The 18336-nt window shown below is 33.9% G+C and overlaps 1 long non-coding RNA gene across 2 annotated transcripts in view; it reads right to left on the bottom strand.

Moving 5' to 3' along the window:
- The window catches only part of LOC117198507 (uncharacterized), a 210065-nt gene that overhangs the window by 140174 nt on the left and 51555 nt on the right, over positions 1–18336 (bottom strand). For both annotated transcript variants that reach the window (XR_007470316.1, XR_004479704.2), the window contains exon 2: positions 9639–9699. This is a non-coding gene — a long non-coding RNA (uncharacterized LOC117198507). The remainder of the gene's footprint in view (positions 1–9638; positions 9700–18336) is intronic.

Genomic DNA, 18336 nt, shown 5'->3' with positions numbered 1-18336 from the left:
TTTCCTAATGTTATACTGTAAGGGAATAAAACTTGCCACCCCAAAATGTCTCTTTGGCAGGAGGATTAATTTAGGTTGATTATTTTTAAGACCCAGAAAACTCAGGAAGAACCTTTGAATTTCCCTCTAACTGCCTAAAGAATATAGATAGAGGGCTTCCCTGGTGGCGCAGTGGTTGAGAGTCCGCCTGCCGATGCAGGGGACGCGGGTTCGTGCCCCGGTCCGGGAAGATCCCACATGCCGCAGAGAGGCTGGGCCCGTGGGCCATGGCCGCTGAGCCTGCGCGTCCGGAGCCTGTGCTCCGCAGCGGGAGAGGCCACGGCAGTGAGAGGCCCGCGTACCGAAAATAATAATAATAATAATAAAAATAAAAGAATATAGATAGAAGACCTGTTCCAGGAAGGGAGCTATCACCACAGATAACTATAGTATGAACACAGTGTGGTAGACAGGGAGGAACTTAGCAAAGTCTGCTAAAATCCTTCTCTGTGTCCCATCGTCTCTGCCTGCCCAACAAACATTTGTTTACCAAACATTTGCTTTTCCATCTTCATATGAATTGTTTTCCTTCCCTTCAAAGTCCCAAACCACCACTCAAAACATCCTCTTATGTCTTTAGCTGAAGATGGTATATAAAGTGAGGGTTTCAGTCATTTTGGCAAGTTACTCAGTTTTCCTGGGTCTCTCCCATATATACACGTTATTAAACTTTGTTTGATTTTCTCCTGCTAATCTGTCTCACGTTAATTCTTAGATTAGCCAGAGAATCTAGAAGGGTAGAGGAAATTTTCTTCCTCCCCAACAATACACATAATTTTTTGGTTATTTGCGTGATTGGGAGGCAATGACTGAAAAAGGGAAGCAGCTAGTCAGGCTGTAACATCTACTTTTGTCCCAATTCTTAGCTATTCTCCATATCATTCTAATAGACCTCAAAAATGCTACTTGGTAAATTACTAGCACCTGATAGAATGGGAAACATCAGCTAAATTTCATCCCATTACTCTTGCAGGAAATAGACAAACTAATAAACAGATAAGTTAATTTAAGTGCAAGTTCCCATTTCAGGGACAGGATTTTGGAGCTCTCAGTTAATCTGGCAGTTAACAAGCTGGGCAGACTATGACTTTTGGCTGAAATTCACAGGCATTGAAGTACATTTGTCAAAAAATGCAAAAGGCATTGGAACTAGTTTTTACCCCGTGGAAGAAAACTGAATTTACGGGTGGGATATGTTCAAGTATCACTGAATTAAATATTGTCATAATTTGAAATTTGGTCCCAAAGTAGAATCTTTTTAGAGCTGCCACATGAGTGGGTGCTCAACAAAAATGACAACAATCATAACCACAAACACAATCATAAAAAAACATTTTTTGGCTAAAATTTACGAGACTATTATTTTTCTTGGTCCCATTTGTTCTCATTCTCTACTAAAGCCTGAGCTGGTAGAATTACACTGAGTATCCGGAATGATCACGGACTTCATTTAGAAATAAGACTTTTATCGCATTGTAAAATATTAAATATTTAAATGACATATAAGCCCTATAAAAGGCTCTGGGAAGTCTCTGTGATCTATAGCATTTGTGTAAATGACAATAGCTCTTAACAACCACCGTTCCTTACTATTCCACCCTAAGCAACAGATAATAGCAGCACATTCTCATTTCTTGGACAACAAATATATATTTCTTTCTGTATATTTTCTAAGATTTGGGTGGTTGAAGGACATTTTTCTCATTTGTAAGGATAACACTGAGAAGAAGCTGTATTAAAAGTGACTTTAATATAAGTACTACTGGGAAAAAAATGATTGATGATCTTTGAACACCTATTTTACAAATAAGAAAAAAGGATTCCATTTAATGGTATTGTAATATAAGCTTAATTATCCAAGCCCCCAAACTACAAATACAAGCCCAACATTACAGTAAGTAGTTAAAATTTCTCTTTTTGTATTTTACATCCAATAATCAGTATGCATATATTCAGAGAATATTGCAATAAATGATAAATGTCCACATTGTATTTATGACCTTTTTTCAATGAGTGTTGATCCTATTTCTAGTTTTGACTGGTTACACGGGCCTGGTCATTTTTTATATTGATAGTAGACTCTTACTGATAAAAATTTTAAATCAGCCTTTATTCACATGCAGTTTTATTTGCTTCATAAAACCAGTATTGCCATCACTTAGCAACACGTTCAACATTTTTCACATGAAAAAGTGAGTTTACTAGTTTACATCCATGTGCTTATCATTTAGAGAAATAATCTCAGCAATTTCTCTTGAGATTTTATTCACTGAAAAAGGGACTTTTTAAAAAGCTCTGGACTTTGAGGCAAAACAATCAGCATTGTCTATTATGCCTGGATAAATGTTTGTACTTTATAGCAGTTTCCTACCATTCTCTTTTTAAACAATGCCTGTCTCAAAATCAACATTGCACTCAATGATGTTTCTATTTTTGTTTTCCTTGATCAGTACCAGGGGAAGAAGAATATAATGGGCCCTTCAGAAAGCCTGTTCAGAGTAACATGGAACTCAAGGGAAAGCTAATCATCGAAAGATTTCAAGGCAGTTTAAATTCTCTCTACCCAGTTCACTTCTGTAAACAATCGGTGCTTGATGAGTGCCCGAAGGGCTAAAACACTGACTGCACATTTCTGCTACATTTATGGGAATAAAGCAGTACACATGTACGAAGCATGTGAGACAAGAACTACCCTGTGCTTGTGCCAGAGCTCAGCTCAGAAAACAAGACCAAATGAAACAGGATACAAAACAGGTTAAAAGTATATGTGCTAGTTTGAGATTTTTAATATGAGATATCCAAAAGAAAATACACAATTGTGTTGAGTAAGAACATATTTTGAAATTGAAATATATATAAAAAACAGAATGGGGATTTGGAATTGTTAAATATTTAATTTGAAGGAAATATATATTAAAGTAACACAATTTTTACAAAACCAGGTTTGTACAGGGAAAATCCCAAAGATTGAATAGGAAAGCATGGGAAATGAAATACATTTTTACCTAAAAAGCATAGTGACTTGGAGGCTGAAAACTCTTCAAACAAAAAAGTTTTTTATGCAATATGTTTTCTTACCTAAACTTTTTTAATGTTTAAAACCTGCATTTGTTTGTTTTTCAGTGGTATCACGGTGTTTCCAAAGAGAATGGCCAGTTTCATAGATTGCTTTTCCTTGAACCAAAATGAAATCCTTTAACAAAACGTAATTTTAGTTAATCACTTACTGAATCACTAGCAGTGAATAGCTCAAGGCCTTGTTTAAAGAACCTCAATAATACCAAAAAGCAGAAGAGAATATGAAAAGAAAGAAAATCTGGACTAAGTATGATCTGAAAAATTAATTTAAGACATTCTTTTTTCCCCTTGCTTCTTCCAACAAAGTAATAACAGTTGGGAGTCTTTCACATACAATTGGCCTCAAGCAGTCCATGAAATACAGAGAATGTAGAGACAGAGAGTTGAAGCTGAAATTGTTTCAAAGACCTCAATCTACACTATCCTTCAATATGCAAATAAAATACATTAAAGGTATAATTAGGAAAGCCTGGTTGTAGGGGAAGAGAAATGGAATCCCATGTAAATATTCAGACTCACAACTGAAAACATACTATAGATTATATGATCTAAAATACTTCACCTTATATTCTAAGGGAAACATATCACAGTGGCAAAAATCAGATATCATTAATGGCATCTCTAGTAAAGAGACCACGGATAATGCGTTTTTTTTTTAATTATAATTTTTAAGTTTTACCATTAATCTACACAAAAAAATTATATTAAAAAATTATACTTCATATAATACTAAAAGCCAAATACTTTATATATAAATAGACACATATGGATTATAAATAAACATACAATATATTCATACTCAAAATCATATCCTCCCACACCACACTCACAATTTGTGTGTGTATATATATATACATATACTATGCATTATGCATATATGTGCATAAATATACACATAATATTATATATTATGTTACATGTGTGCATATATGTTATATAAGTCTATAAAATATACATATATAATACATGTATATTTTACTAACAAATGCCAATTTCTTACACTTTAAGGCACACAAAAACGATTTCTTCATATAATGGCATGAAATATAAAACAGAAAGAACTAAGATAGTCATGAAAATTCATTAACCTGAATAGTCAGAAATCAAGATAAAAATTAAGATGTTAAGAGTCCCAAGCTTAGAATACATATATATAATTTTTTGTAAAGTGAGTTCAGGATCTGTTATACCCCACAATTTTGTTCGAGGATCTACTTGTTTTACTTTGCTTATAAAAAAAATAAGAAGGGGAAGTAAAAGTTTAAGACAGGGTTAGGATTATATTATTAAATAATTAAATGTAAAATAATTTTTGAAGTCCTCTGAATACTCAATATCTCCAAAATTCTCAGTAATAATAATAGCAAACATATGACATTTGTCATATGGTCAGGCTATGTTCTAAAAACTTATATTAACTTATTACTAGGCCTGTAAAGTTTTGCAGTTGACATTAATAATAGTTTCCTCTCCTTCCAACCTAGATTGGTGCCTGTTTAGAGGCAGTATATTATGGTAAAGAGTTTATCACTATTGAGCAATGTTCTGCTCTCTTCCCACAGAAAACAATTCTCAGACACTCATTCATATTGACTTAATTTTCTTTAATTGTAATTTTAAGTAAATATGGTCAAACTAGGTATAAACTCTTTGTTTACAGATCTAATAAAACTGTAAAACCAGATTTTCAAATTAAAAATGAACAAATCTATAAAATTATCAAAGCTGTATTGTGCTTGTTGTACAATGGATAATTTTTAAATATAATAATTGCTATTTTGACAAGTCCATCAATCTAATAGTGTGCCCCAAAATGTAACCCACAAAATGTGTCTGTGATAACAAATCACATTTTTGTTTTATTAGATAAATTAAGAAATGAATATGTTACACTACATAAAGGTCTTTCTATCAGGCTTGGAAGCCACCACTCAACTGAAACTGCTTGTTGAGGTTAACAGTGACCCCCAAATTGCGAATCTAGTGGTCAGTTGTTAACCTTGATCGTATTTAATAACCAGCAACATCTACCACAGTTGACTGCCTTTCTTGAAACATACTTGTTACTTGGCTTTCCATATACCATACTCTTCTTGTTTTTCCTCCCAACTCTCTTTGCAGCTCCTTTTCACTTTCTTTTGTTGATTTATCTAATTTCCCTGACCTCTAAAATTAGAGCTCTAGGGATCAGTCATCTCTATGCTCTTTCTTATCTATAACCACTATCCAGAATTTCAGTCTCTTCTTCCACACTCATGCTGTCACATATGCCTCCTAACTGACCTCCTAACTGACCATTGTTCTTATTCTGGACCTTCACTGTTTTTGACAGTGCAAGTAGTGATTTTTTCCCCCAGATATCTCACATCTCTTTAATCCTCTACTCAGAGCCCATGTGGTTCCCATCATATTCAAAATAAATCTAAATCTATACGGTGGCCTCCTTATTTCTACCTAATCTGGTTCTATGCCTTTTCTGTCCTACTACTTTCCCCTTGCTCAGTCTGTGTGCCCCAGCACACTGACCATTTTGTTGGTCCTTGAGTACAGCAGGTACCCTGCAGCTCAGGCTCTCTACTTAGACTGACTCTTCCCGGATTGTTCTTTTCCCAGATAATTTCAGGGATTACTCTGTTCTATTTGATTATGCCAATCAATTCTAGGATTAACTATTACCTTCTCAATGATGCCTTTACTTACCACCCACTTTTAAATTGTAACCCGATAACCTCAGAGATTGCCTCATCTCCTCCCTATGCACTGCTTTATTTTGTTCACTATCACTTATCACCATTTTACATTCTATGCATTTTTATTTATTCATTATTTATTATCTGTCTTTCCTCACCAAAATGCACACTTCAAGCGCAGGCATTTTTGTGTGCTAAATTTCTCCTCTATCCTCAGTTCCCCGCAGAGTGACTGGCATATTCTGATCAATCAATATCTTGGAGAATAGTAAAAGTAAAATAATTCATCTTTACTACGATGTCAGATGGGGGCCAGTTGCTGCTTTATTCACTAGAAAATACTGAACTAATGGCAGCCATACAAGCTTACTCAGATAGAATTCTCAGACTCATGAGAATATACTTGCAAACTTTTAAGTAGCAGAAACACTGGCATACAGCTTAATTTCATGGCCTTTGGATGTTGAAGACTTGGTTTAAATCCTGGTTCTGATACTTTCTAGCCCCATAACAGCTAGCAGTTAACTTCTCTAAGCCACAATTTCTACATCTGCAAAATGGGTATGAAATTTTCATACGATTACTATGAGGATTAAATGAAGCAAATGATTAGCCTATAATAATTATTTATTATTTAATTATGTTATAATTTTATTTTTAGTTTTAACATTATTATTATAAGACCTCAACGACGGGGATTTTGGCTTCCTAGGTAGGGATGGAGACTGTGATTACTTAATTTAAAGCAAACCTGGTTGATTCAAGAGAAACTCAAAACTGTGACAGTGTCAGTGTCATCCCACTTCTAACCATTTGAACAAACATCCTCTATTGGAAAAAGAAGATGTTACACACTTATTTTAATTCTGTTCCTGCTAAGAGACTATGAGATAAAAGAAGGCTTTCAGAAATAAAGGATCATTTCAGTTTCACAATTAGATGTTCATTTAGTGTGGTGACTTTGTAAATAAATGTTTCTGAAAATATGTTGTACTCTAACAGAGCCCCATGGATCCAGAGTCTTAATTCATATTAATGTATAAGAACTACTTAATTACCATAGAAAAACTGTAAAAGTATAAAGTGGACATTTGTTTGTTTTTCCTTTGTAATTGCTTTGTTTGTACCGCTGAGTGACATATTTCTGAGGTTTATCAAGTAGATCATGGGATTCTGTGAGGTTTTTTTAAGCTTTATTGAGATATAATTGACAAATAAATTGTAAGATATTTAAAGCATACAACATAATGATTTGATATATATATACATTGTGAAAGGAGTCTCCCCATCAAGTTAATTAATACATCCATCACTTCCCATATTTACCTTTTGTGTGTGTGTGTGTGTGTGAACATTTAATTCTACTGTCTTAGCAAATTTCAATTATACAATACAGTGTTATGAACTACAGTTACTGTGTTGTAAATTAGATTCTCACCTTACTCATCTTATAACAAAGTTTGTACCCTTTTGTTAGAGGAGGTCATTGAGAGGACAGGACCTGCGTGCTGGTAGACCTGAGAGCTGGACCCAGGCAGTCAAAGGCACCTCACCCCTCCCCTGTCCTTGGAATGTGTACATGTCGTTCCCACAGTGGGAGCCGTTTTCAGGGACATAGCCTTGAGAGAGCAATGTGTGTTGAGGTTATCTGGATGGTATACATGACTGAACCCAGTTAAGACCTCTATATAAACTTTTAAGATTCTGGCAGGTAGGTGCAGAGATCTGTTTATCTTGCAGCTGCCCAAGATAAGCCTCATATATAAGTTCCCTTGCTTATTAAACCCGCGACCTACCAATCTGGAGTGGTCTGCTCTCTCTTTGGTCTCCCCTTGCTCTCTGTGCATTGGAGCCTGTTTTAGATTTCACCAGGGAACTCCTGAGGTTATGAATCAACATCATTTTCCAGCCTCTCCCTATTTCCTGTACCCCAAATTGAACTTTTGTTTTTTTCTTTCTTTCTTTCTTTTTTTTTTTGGTTCCACATGTAAGTGATACCATGCAGAGTTTGTCTTTCTCTGGCTTATTTCACTTAGTATAATGCCCTTCAGTCACATCCATGTTGTTGCACATGGCAGGATTTCCTCTTTTTTTAAGGTTAAATAATATTGCATTGTGTGTATACATATATACATAATCACATTTCTTCATCCATTCATCTGTTCATAAACACTTAGGTTGTTTCCATACTTTGGCTATTGTGAATAATGCTGCAATGAATATGGGAATGCAGATGTCTCTTTGAGATAATGGTTTCAACTGGGGTTCTCTTAAACTAAGACTTCCTTACCTTCTTTGTCTATGCTGCAAAATATTAACCTTAAACTAAGTAGGACAACATTTATCAATTTATTTAATCATGAATATTTGGAAAGAATCAAATATTTCTCTAGCTTATAGACTCAAGTGTATTACAAAAAGGCAATATATTTTCAGTTTAAATTATTTTCTTCTGAAAATATCAATAATTGAAAAGTTGAACATAAAAAATTATACAACAAAATCTTATATTGACTTGGAAACTTCCTTGAACTACCTGTAGAGCCTGAGACATGGTTCCATTAAAGCTGGAAGATCTCCTTTTACTCTAACTTGATTTTATTAGTGAATCATGCCTGATACAGTCAGAATTTATGACTCAAAATTAAACTATGATGACTAAATAATACATCATCACCCAGCTATGGAAGAACTCAAGGTAAAAAATTTTACCAGAATATTTTACAATATAGGAATCCTTAACTAATTTATTCCTTTAGAATTCATGAATTAATTCACTTACTTTTATCTTCCAAATAAAATGGGCTTTTTAATTCCAACTTTGCTTCTAAAGCAAGATATGGCTACCTTAATACATTATTTCTTTCATCTCAGTTCAAAATGAGATGGTCATACTAATGAAAGTACACTTACCTGTCCTTTTTCACCATTGGATTATACTTTAATGCAAGAGTTTATGTACTGAGGCCCTCATTTACTTATTGTAGTCTATGAATAAGTATTTCCAACACTTAATTGCCCTTCTATTCTATTTTCAGAAATAGAATTCCTGAGTTAGTTCAGATCTACTATAAACCATTTATTGAACACGTATGTGCTAGGCACTCTTCTACATACAGAGTCAGCAAAAAGGAAAATTCCTAAATTCTATATGAACATTTATAGCATCTTCATTGCCCATAGGATCTGAGATATGTCACAAAATTCATATATAATACAAAGAATAATCCTTTTAATTCTTTTGAAGTAATCTAAATTCAAAAATGATTTTAAAATTGGAATAAAAGTAACAGAAAGATACAGTTAAAAATTATAATGCCCTTAATATTTTTAAGGATTACAGCTTTTCTAGATATTGGGGCCAAAACCATGAAAAAATTCTTTTAGTTATCTGTTTTGATCAGAAAATAAAATTTAATATACACATCTTTCCCAAGTACTTATTTCACATTTAGAATTTTCATACGTACTAGACATTTGAGAGTTATGGTTTATTTTTAGGGTGAGTGTCTGGAAGGTTAATATTCTGTATTTCTAATTAAAGACATATCCATGAGCTTTAGCAGATGATTAGACATTAGGTTAGATTAAAGATGTTTTATGAAATGAAGCTATGATTGGTGGCCTCACTCATATCTCCATGGAGGTGGGACTGCAAAGATAAATAGGCCAATAGTGAAATGAAAGAATAATGTAATTCAGTACAATAGTACCTCAATACAAACATATCTGAAAAGGATACTTCCAAACTGGATTTATTTATTGAACAGCCATTATTAAAACCTCCTATGTACCAGGCACAGAGGATGCAAAGATGAAATAAAACAGTACCTGCCTCCAACAAATACAGCATTATGCTCCCTTTTGACAGCCTCTGCTCCCAACAGCTGTCCTAGGAATAACAGAGCAGAGAATTATGACTCATAATGACTCCCACAAGAGGTGATCTTTCTCCTGCAACTTCTATAAAGAAAAGCAAAATCAAGGATCATGTGGACTGCTTTACTCTCATTTAATTAAGAAAAAAAACCTTCATAAACAATTCTTTTAAATCATTACTGCTTGTCTGCAATAATATTTACACTATATAAATAGATCTCCTAATCATTAAAGTACATTGCTGGCTCATGAAATCTGAAATTAGAGTGAACAAATAAAGACTTGGAATGTCACACCCAAAGGTCACTGACTATTGATTTAATTGTTAAATGTTAAAAGCAGTATGTACTTTTATGAAAAAAATGAAAAAAAAAAAGGTAAGCATCTGGAGCAAATGCTTTGATAAATGAATCATTCCTTTTTTCTTATGAACAAAGACTACTTTCCTCTGTAAGGAAAAATCTCATTAGTATTTCAAAGCTAATAAACCAGTAACTTGATCAAACTGTCCCCGGAAGATAAAGTGTCCAATATATAAATGCTATTCATCTGTGAACACCTTTTTCTCCCTTTGAAAAAACAGAGATTCTCATCATTTTCTCTGACAGGGGATAAAAATAGAACTCTGAGGAAAGCACCATTCTTTTAATGAAGTTTTTTCTCATTGGAAATCCCAATGTCTCAGCGTACTGCTGACGTTTGTGCCATTTGATTTTAATAGTGCAGCTTTGTCTTTTGGGCAGCTTGCTCTGACAGAGAACCAATTTATATTTGCCTAATTAGAATTCAGAAGGCAATGAGAGGTTGGAGATCTTTTAAACTGTTTGCCAAAATCTCCCTTTCATGGCTATACTTCAAATTCTTTAATTCAATGAAAATTTTATTTAAAATTACCCAAATCAGACAAATCATGACAAGGCAACTAAGAACACACCACTTTGAAACTCAAATTGTAGCCAAATACATACGTATATATATACATATATATATATATATATACACACACACACACACACACACACACATATATATATTAAATAATATAATCTATATGTATTATGTATATATAATATTTTACAATGTAAAATTGGCTTGAGGATAAAAATTTCAAGTAGATGTTCGCCTGAACCTCTTGTAGAGGATAACTGAAGAATCATTAAAGATAAAAATTGCTCACTCTTTTAAAATAATTTGTAATAACAGGTACATCTAAATCAGTGTATTCAGGGTCCCTGTTGGATGTCACTTTGTCTAAGGATTTCATTTTTCTCACTCTCCCCCCTCATTGGTGTTGTTCCTGGATCACACCCAAGACATCTGCTCAGCTGTGCTCTAGTCTTTAAATATGATGATGCTGCGATTAGTGGCATACAATGTTAGTGCTGGGACTGGGTTGTATAATACAGACTACTGTTACTTACCCTGCCCCTCCTGCTCATTTGCTAAGCAGATGGTCAGGGTTAGGGGCACATCTGTGGCCATGAAAGAAATGTGTTTTCAGTGCAACCCCAACTGGTCTAAACAGGGAAGGAACTCCTGGTCTTTGCCTTGTTTAGCCCTTACTCTAACACAACAAGATAACCAGTGTAGGTGCTAAGTCAATAAACTAAGGAAACACTAGTTTATGCCCAAGAAGAAAATAATCAGGTTCATGATGATATTTTGCTATGGCAATATTTATTCAGGCCAAAATCCCAGAAAGAAAACACTAAAGATTCCAAAATACAGGACAAAATACAAGTCAGGTCCTACAAGAAATACTTAATGAAGAATAGCTGAAATGCTGTAGGCAGTTTACATGAAATGGCAAAGAGAAGGGGGACATAGCTTGGAAGTCTAGAAGAAGCTCCACTTTGAAATATAAAAACCAGATAGTTACCACGGCCATAATGTTGAGCATTATACTAAGCACCTTACACACATTACTTAACTTAATTCTCAAGATATTCCTCCAAAGTAGATGTCTCTATTCACATTTTACAGGCCGAGGGATCTGGGATTCAGAGAAGTTAAGTGACTCTTTCAAGGTAAATATCTTCTAAGGTCAATATTTTTAAGAATTGACAAGAAGATAAAATAAAGAGAGATAAAGTCAGCAATTTAAAAATAATAGTGTTAATAAAGTGCCTACATTTTAAAAGAATTAAAGAAAAAAAGGTGGGAATGTATTGGAATATATTATAAAAGAAGAAGCTGCAGAAGATATGAGGTGGGATTGGGACCTACCAGAACAGGTGGGCCTGTTCTGCCAAACTGTTACATTTATTTACGAATCGACACAAATGAGTCACACCTTGGTTTTTATAACTGTGGATGAAATTGTGCAGGGCACTTTCTGAATAAGCAACATATGCTAAAGAAGCTGGTTTTAAAATAAATGACAATAAGGGTAGCAATTTAGCTGGGTAATAATGATATAAGGAACAGGAGACAATGCCTTGAGACCTTGTATAAGAATAACCTGATTAAGATTCAGGCTAGGGCTTCCCTGGTGGCGCAGTGGTTAAGAGTCCGCCTGCCGATGCAGGGGACACGGGTTCATGCCCCGGTCCGGGAGGATCCCACGTGCCGCAGAGCATGAGCCATGGCCGCTGGGCCTGCGTGTCCAGAGCCTGTGCTCCGCAACGGGAGAGGCCACAGCAGTGAGAGGCCCGCATACCGCAAAAAAAAAAAAAAAAAAAAAAGATTCAGGCTATTGTCGAGGTTTGCGTATTAAATATTTCAATTTGAGTAAAAGGTAGAAATGGATATTTATACTGAAAGTATTTATACAGAGATAAAGGTAAAGATTCACAGTTTAGACTAAATTAATGTCATGTATGTCTATATAAATAATGCACATACCCATACAGAAGATAACATTATTTTATCTATTATGTTACATATATGATACATTATAGCTATATATACAATTACCCATGTACATATAAAATTAATTTATCTATCACATATCACTTATGTATAATTATTAACTGTATTATAGCTATTTATGCATATAAATCAGTTTAGATCTTAAATATCATATGTGCAATTTATGACATGATTAGCCATTGTAGTTAACAGTTCATATGTTCTTTTTATCATCTTTTCAGGAGATCAAAAAAGAAAATTTTGATATTCCTTCCTTTAATTATTCAATGTAAATAGGACTATATTATTAAGCCATTAATATTTGTCTTTCCTACAAGACAGGTCCATGAGGTCTGGAATTCTATGTATTTTTATGTACTATTGATCTCTTGCACATAGAACTAAGGCACAAATATTATGAAATCTATTTTTTAAAAGAAGCCCAAACCATAAAATACATAGAACTAAAAAACTGGAAAAGCAAAGTAACAAAATCATGCCAATTCTTAGTTAACAGTTATTGAGAGCTAGTACACCAAAACTTTATTGTAAGAAACCTAATGTCAATGAAGAAAACAATTAAGAGCTTAGAAAGAAAATTGAAAGTTTGAAATAAAATTTAAAATAGGAGTCACTTTGATTAAAATTACAGCATCACTTTATAGATGTAGAACTTCTGTGTAAGACAAATGTCATAGTAAGACTTTTTTGAAATGAAGATCTATATCATATAGTTTTGTCCAGGGGATGACTGGGAATATTTTACCATTCTCTTCTTTTTGAAAAGTTGATTTGTTGAGAACTACCAGAGAGCAACAGTTTCATATTTGGAAGTCTCTATCCTGTAAATAGATTTTATGTGGGAAGCTTAACTGACAATGGTACAGTTAGACACCAATATGAAAACCTTAGATACTGGATATACTTAGCTATTTAGGACCTAATTTGACATGACTAACACAAATACAATGTGTTTCTTTACTATCTCCTTCTTGGATCATTTGCACTGCTTGCTTTGTTCACTTGCCATAATCTAAGGAGATGCAAAACACTATAGCTTTAGTCCACTATGTATACATGATACAAAATAGTTCCTTGCTCATTATCTTAATGGTGGAAAAACATTTAGTTTTTCTTTTACTGTTTACTTCATGAATCTTCCACAAGAGCAACTCTGATCTGATATCTTCAATTCTGTCACTTTCCATTGACCTACCTTTATCAGAAGACTCAGTAGTTTACTTCTACAGGAAGATTTAACTTCTCTGTGTATAGCACAGGGAATTATATTCAATATCTTGTAATAACCTATAATGGAATATAATCTGAAAAAATATCTGAATCACAATGCTGTACACCTGAAACTAACATAATATTGTAAATCAACTATAGTTCAATTAAAAAAAAGATTTAAGTTCTCGGACATGAATTCAGCATTTTTTCTCATCATCAACTCGACAACTTTTTTTCTTTACCTATCCCCTCTCTTTCCCCATTAGGCTCTAGGAAAAAGAAAATTCTCTCTAGGGCTAGTGCTTCATTTCATATATTTATTCCATTTCTTTCTGATTTTCTGTGGATCTGAGTACCATTCATAAATCCCCTTCCTAGCACCATTTTTCTTCTACTAAATCCAAATTTTGTTGGTCTTTTTTTCTCTTTAAACTCAATTTTCTGAGAAGCATACCATTTATCTGTTCTTATCTCTAAGTCTCTAAAAGTCTTGTCTATTACTGTGTAAGGATTGGCTCCAGTACAGAAGAAGGATATAAAGAATTTACTAGATGGAGAAGTTTAGCATAATACCACTTTGGGGGGAATCCCTCTACTTGTTGTCCAGATTCTTGCTGGAACCTTTGGTCTTTACATCACCTTTAACCTCAATCTCTGACATTCCTTATGCAATAATACTCTGATATATCAACACTTGGTTCAAGATCCCAGGTCTATGTCAAATATGACTCCTGCCATTTCTATGGCCCTTTCCCACTCTGTTCCCTAATTTTTTTCTGCATTCCTAGCCTTTAACCAGTTTCTTCATCTTGAACTCTCACATTCAAATACATTTCATTTCAACAGATGCTTTTGGTATTTCCACTAAATGCCAGGGAATGTGATAAGCCCTTAGAACACAAACCTGAAAAATTATCCACTTTTCTCCAAGGATTGATGCCTTTGTTTCCTCTCCACTTTCTACTGTCATAGCCTTCTGCCAACTGGCTTCCAACATCACTGCTCTACTGGAATTGTTCTCTCAATGGTTGCCAGTGGTTTCCTTGTTCCAAAATTAAATAGTTGTTTTAAAATTTTTAATATTCTCTTTCTCCTTCACTTTCCTCTTACTTTTGGTTCTTTTGAGCATGTCCTTGCAACTCTGCCACCTTGCCTTGTTTATTATAATGTACTGATTGTACTCCAGCCTTTACAACTGCTTCATTTTATTTTCCTTGGTGTTATTTGACTGACTCACCTAGCTAAGTTGCCTAATATTTGATCTAGATCTCCTATCCTCACTTTTCAGTGTTTTCCAAAATCAAAACAAACAAACAACAATAAGAAAAACATCCAACTTCAAGACAAATTCACACAGAACTATATTTCATTCATCTTGTTTCATTTATTCACGAAGCCTCTTTTCTTATCTCTTAAGTCTGCTCTTTTACCTAAGCTTTGTACCTATGAAGTGAGAAGGTAGATTAAATCTTTAAGTAATCATGACCTTTAAAAATTCTATGGCAGTGGAATAACAAATCCAACTTGTCTTTCAAGTTCCACATTTAAATTTATAGTTGCTTGCTTACTTTAGCATTTCTATCTCTACTAAAATGTTCTAGCATAAAATGCTCTTAGTGTTAACACATCCATAGTTTAATGAATTGTTTTCCTTCTCTAATCCAGCCTGTCTTTCATATATCCACATTTTTTATTACAAATACCTTGAACATAAACCTGAATTCAAGGGCAAGCAAAGTCTATTTGGGAAATAAATGATAAGTCCAGTTATTCTGTTATTTAAAAAAAAATATTTCCATTGTTCCAATCATTCAGACCTAGAATCCTGGAATAATTTTTGGGTTTCTTCCTCACCTTCCAGATAAAAGAAGTTTTCAAATACTCCAGACTTAGCTTAGTAAAAAAAAAAGCAATAGTAAATAACACCTGACTTTGGAATATAGCTTAGAAGTTTATAATGCTTCCTCCCACACATTATCTCATTAAATGGAGAGGAGGGCTTCCCTGGTGGCGCAGAGGTTGAGAGTCCGCCTGCCGATGCAGGGGACCGGGTTCGTGCCCCGGTCCGGGAAGATCCCACATACCGCGGAGCGGCTGGGCCTGTGAGCCATGGCTGCTGAGCCTGCGCGTCTGGAGCCTGTGCTCCGCAACGGGAGAGGCCACAGCAGTGAGAGGCCCACGTACCGCAAAAAAAAAAAAAAAATGGAGAGGAAATGGATATGTAAATAAGATGCAGTATTACCTCATCATAATCCTGTGAGTTTGGTTGCATTTAACAGATGGATATGCCAAGGCTAAGTTAAATGATTTATAATTCAGAATTTATGCTAACCCTTTTATTCCATATGACACTATTTCATGATATACAGTGACTCCCAAAGTTGTTTTTTTCTTCCTATGTCTACTATTTATATAGTTTAGATCTTATTATCTCCAACTTAAATTAGTAGATTGATTTATTTTGTAACACTACATCTTTGCTATTTCTTTATACTATTCATTCTGCTCATTGTCATCATTCTCTGTTTTACTACATTTCATCTTAGTTTTTTTTCTGATTATAAAATGGATAAAGAGATTCCCAAATGCCTGAAGATATTTTATTTGTTGTGTTTTGGTATTTATTATTTTGGAAGAAAAATCTGAGGCCCTTTTAAATTTTGGTTTTTGAAGATGTCTTTTTGTTTTCTTAATTGGGTGTTTGTAGAAATTCATCTACGTTTGCACAAGTCTACGTCTAATTATTGAACTGTTTTGGAATACTATGTTTTAAGTTTCTTGTGTCTGTTTAATATTTTTCTCTCCTTACAAAATTCTTATAACAAATAAATTTTAGCTTCTGTCTTTATTTTTATTGTGCTAAAAATATTAATTTGTGAAAAGGGGAAAAAAGAATGAGGCAACATTTTCTGAAAATTAATGAAGTAAAATTTACTTTAAAAAGTTAGAAAAATCACAATACACATAAAATAAATGACATAATAAAGTTTTGAACAGACTTTATGATATAGAAAGCAAGTAGAATAGAGATTTTTAACAAAGTCAAAAGTTGGCTCACTAAAAAGACAAATAAGATCAATAAACTTTTGGCAAGAATAATAAAGACTTAAAATCACCCTAAATTTTAAGAAACAGATACACCTTTGGGGAGTAATTTAAATACTGCACTGGGCTTTACTAGCTAATGTCTATATTCTTTCAATTCTTAATATGGAAACATTTAACAACTGTTTCTGCTCAATAAAATGTAAACATATCATGGGGTCTAGATATATTCTGCATTTAAAGATATAATTGAGACTAACAATATGGAAGCTAAATTTTATAGAATAAAATTTGCCCCCCAAAAAGAAAAATTATCTTTAGATTTCTGCTCCTTAGACCTCTTAAGTTTAAAACTGTCTAGAGGAAAATGCATTAGCTTGATTTATTTGGGAGATAAAAAATTTCAGCTCAATAAACCTTTTCTGAGTGTGCCAGTTATAGTGAAATGCTTGAAAGCTCTTTCTCTCAAGTTCCTAAGGAGTGGTCCCTTGTCAAACTTCAAGAAAGATGTGAAGCCCTCAAATTTTTTTCCATATGAGGCAAAAAATGTAAGAACTACAGCAAGAAAAAGATGAAGATGTTGCTCTGTGTGTGTATGTGTGTGCACGTGTGTGTGTGTATTTATATATGTGTAGAGTATCAGGATAAAACAAAGATTATGCCATGCCATATATTAGTACATGCAAAGGATGATATTGACGTTTGTGAATTCTCAAGTCTAAGGTATTTTTTTAAAAGTTTAAAAAAGTGTGCATGTGTGGTTACATATATGGTTATTTCTTCTTCTCACCAGCTATATGTATATATATCACTAGTTGCTCCTTTCTTCTGTAATGTCTTTGGCATACTTTCTTTTTCTTTTTCATTTTTCTTACTTATTTTGTTTATTCATTAAGGGTTCGATAAAGAGATGTCAAAAGCATACTTCCATGTGTTAAACAGCATAACTGGACATATAAACAAAGCACAGATAATGGGTTAGACATAACTGGTGGGAAATGGGTCTGGGGGGGACTTGCCATACTTTCTAATGAATTGCATTTAATTAAATTTGGAACTTTCATGGGGAAAGCTTTCTAATAAATCTCTTAATTTTACCTTTGATAGTAGCAAACATAGTCATTCGCATGCTTAATGATATATGAAATTCATCACGATCGCATTCATCACGATATATGAAATTTAGCATTTGCATGCACCATTAAAGAAGGGAGGTGAAAAATGTCTCACAGTTTATGAGCACTGAAGTCACAATTTTCAATTATCCTTCCACTAATGAAATTTGTGGCCTTTAAGCAGTACACTCTTCTGTACTGGGGAGTTGGTGGGGGGGGGAATCACTTATATGAAGACTCCTGCCTTACAAAAACCACATAACATGTTTATTTTATTGAGATTTTAGTTTTTCTTCTCTACCATCAAAAAATGAAGACCATATTAGATATTAAGTAAGTAGACTGACTTTTGTAAAAGCTGATAGGCACATTGTGTGTGTGTGTGTGTGTGTGTGTGTGTGAGAGAG

Source organism: Orcinus orca, chromosome 11 (assembly GCF_937001465.1).
Source record: "Orcinus orca chromosome 11, mOrcOrc1.1, whole genome shotgun sequence".
Classification (NCBI taxonomy): domain Eukaryota; kingdom Metazoa; phylum Chordata; class Mammalia; order Artiodactyla; family Delphinidae; genus Orcinus; species Orcinus orca.
This window is presented reverse-complemented; position numbering and strand designations above follow the sequence as displayed.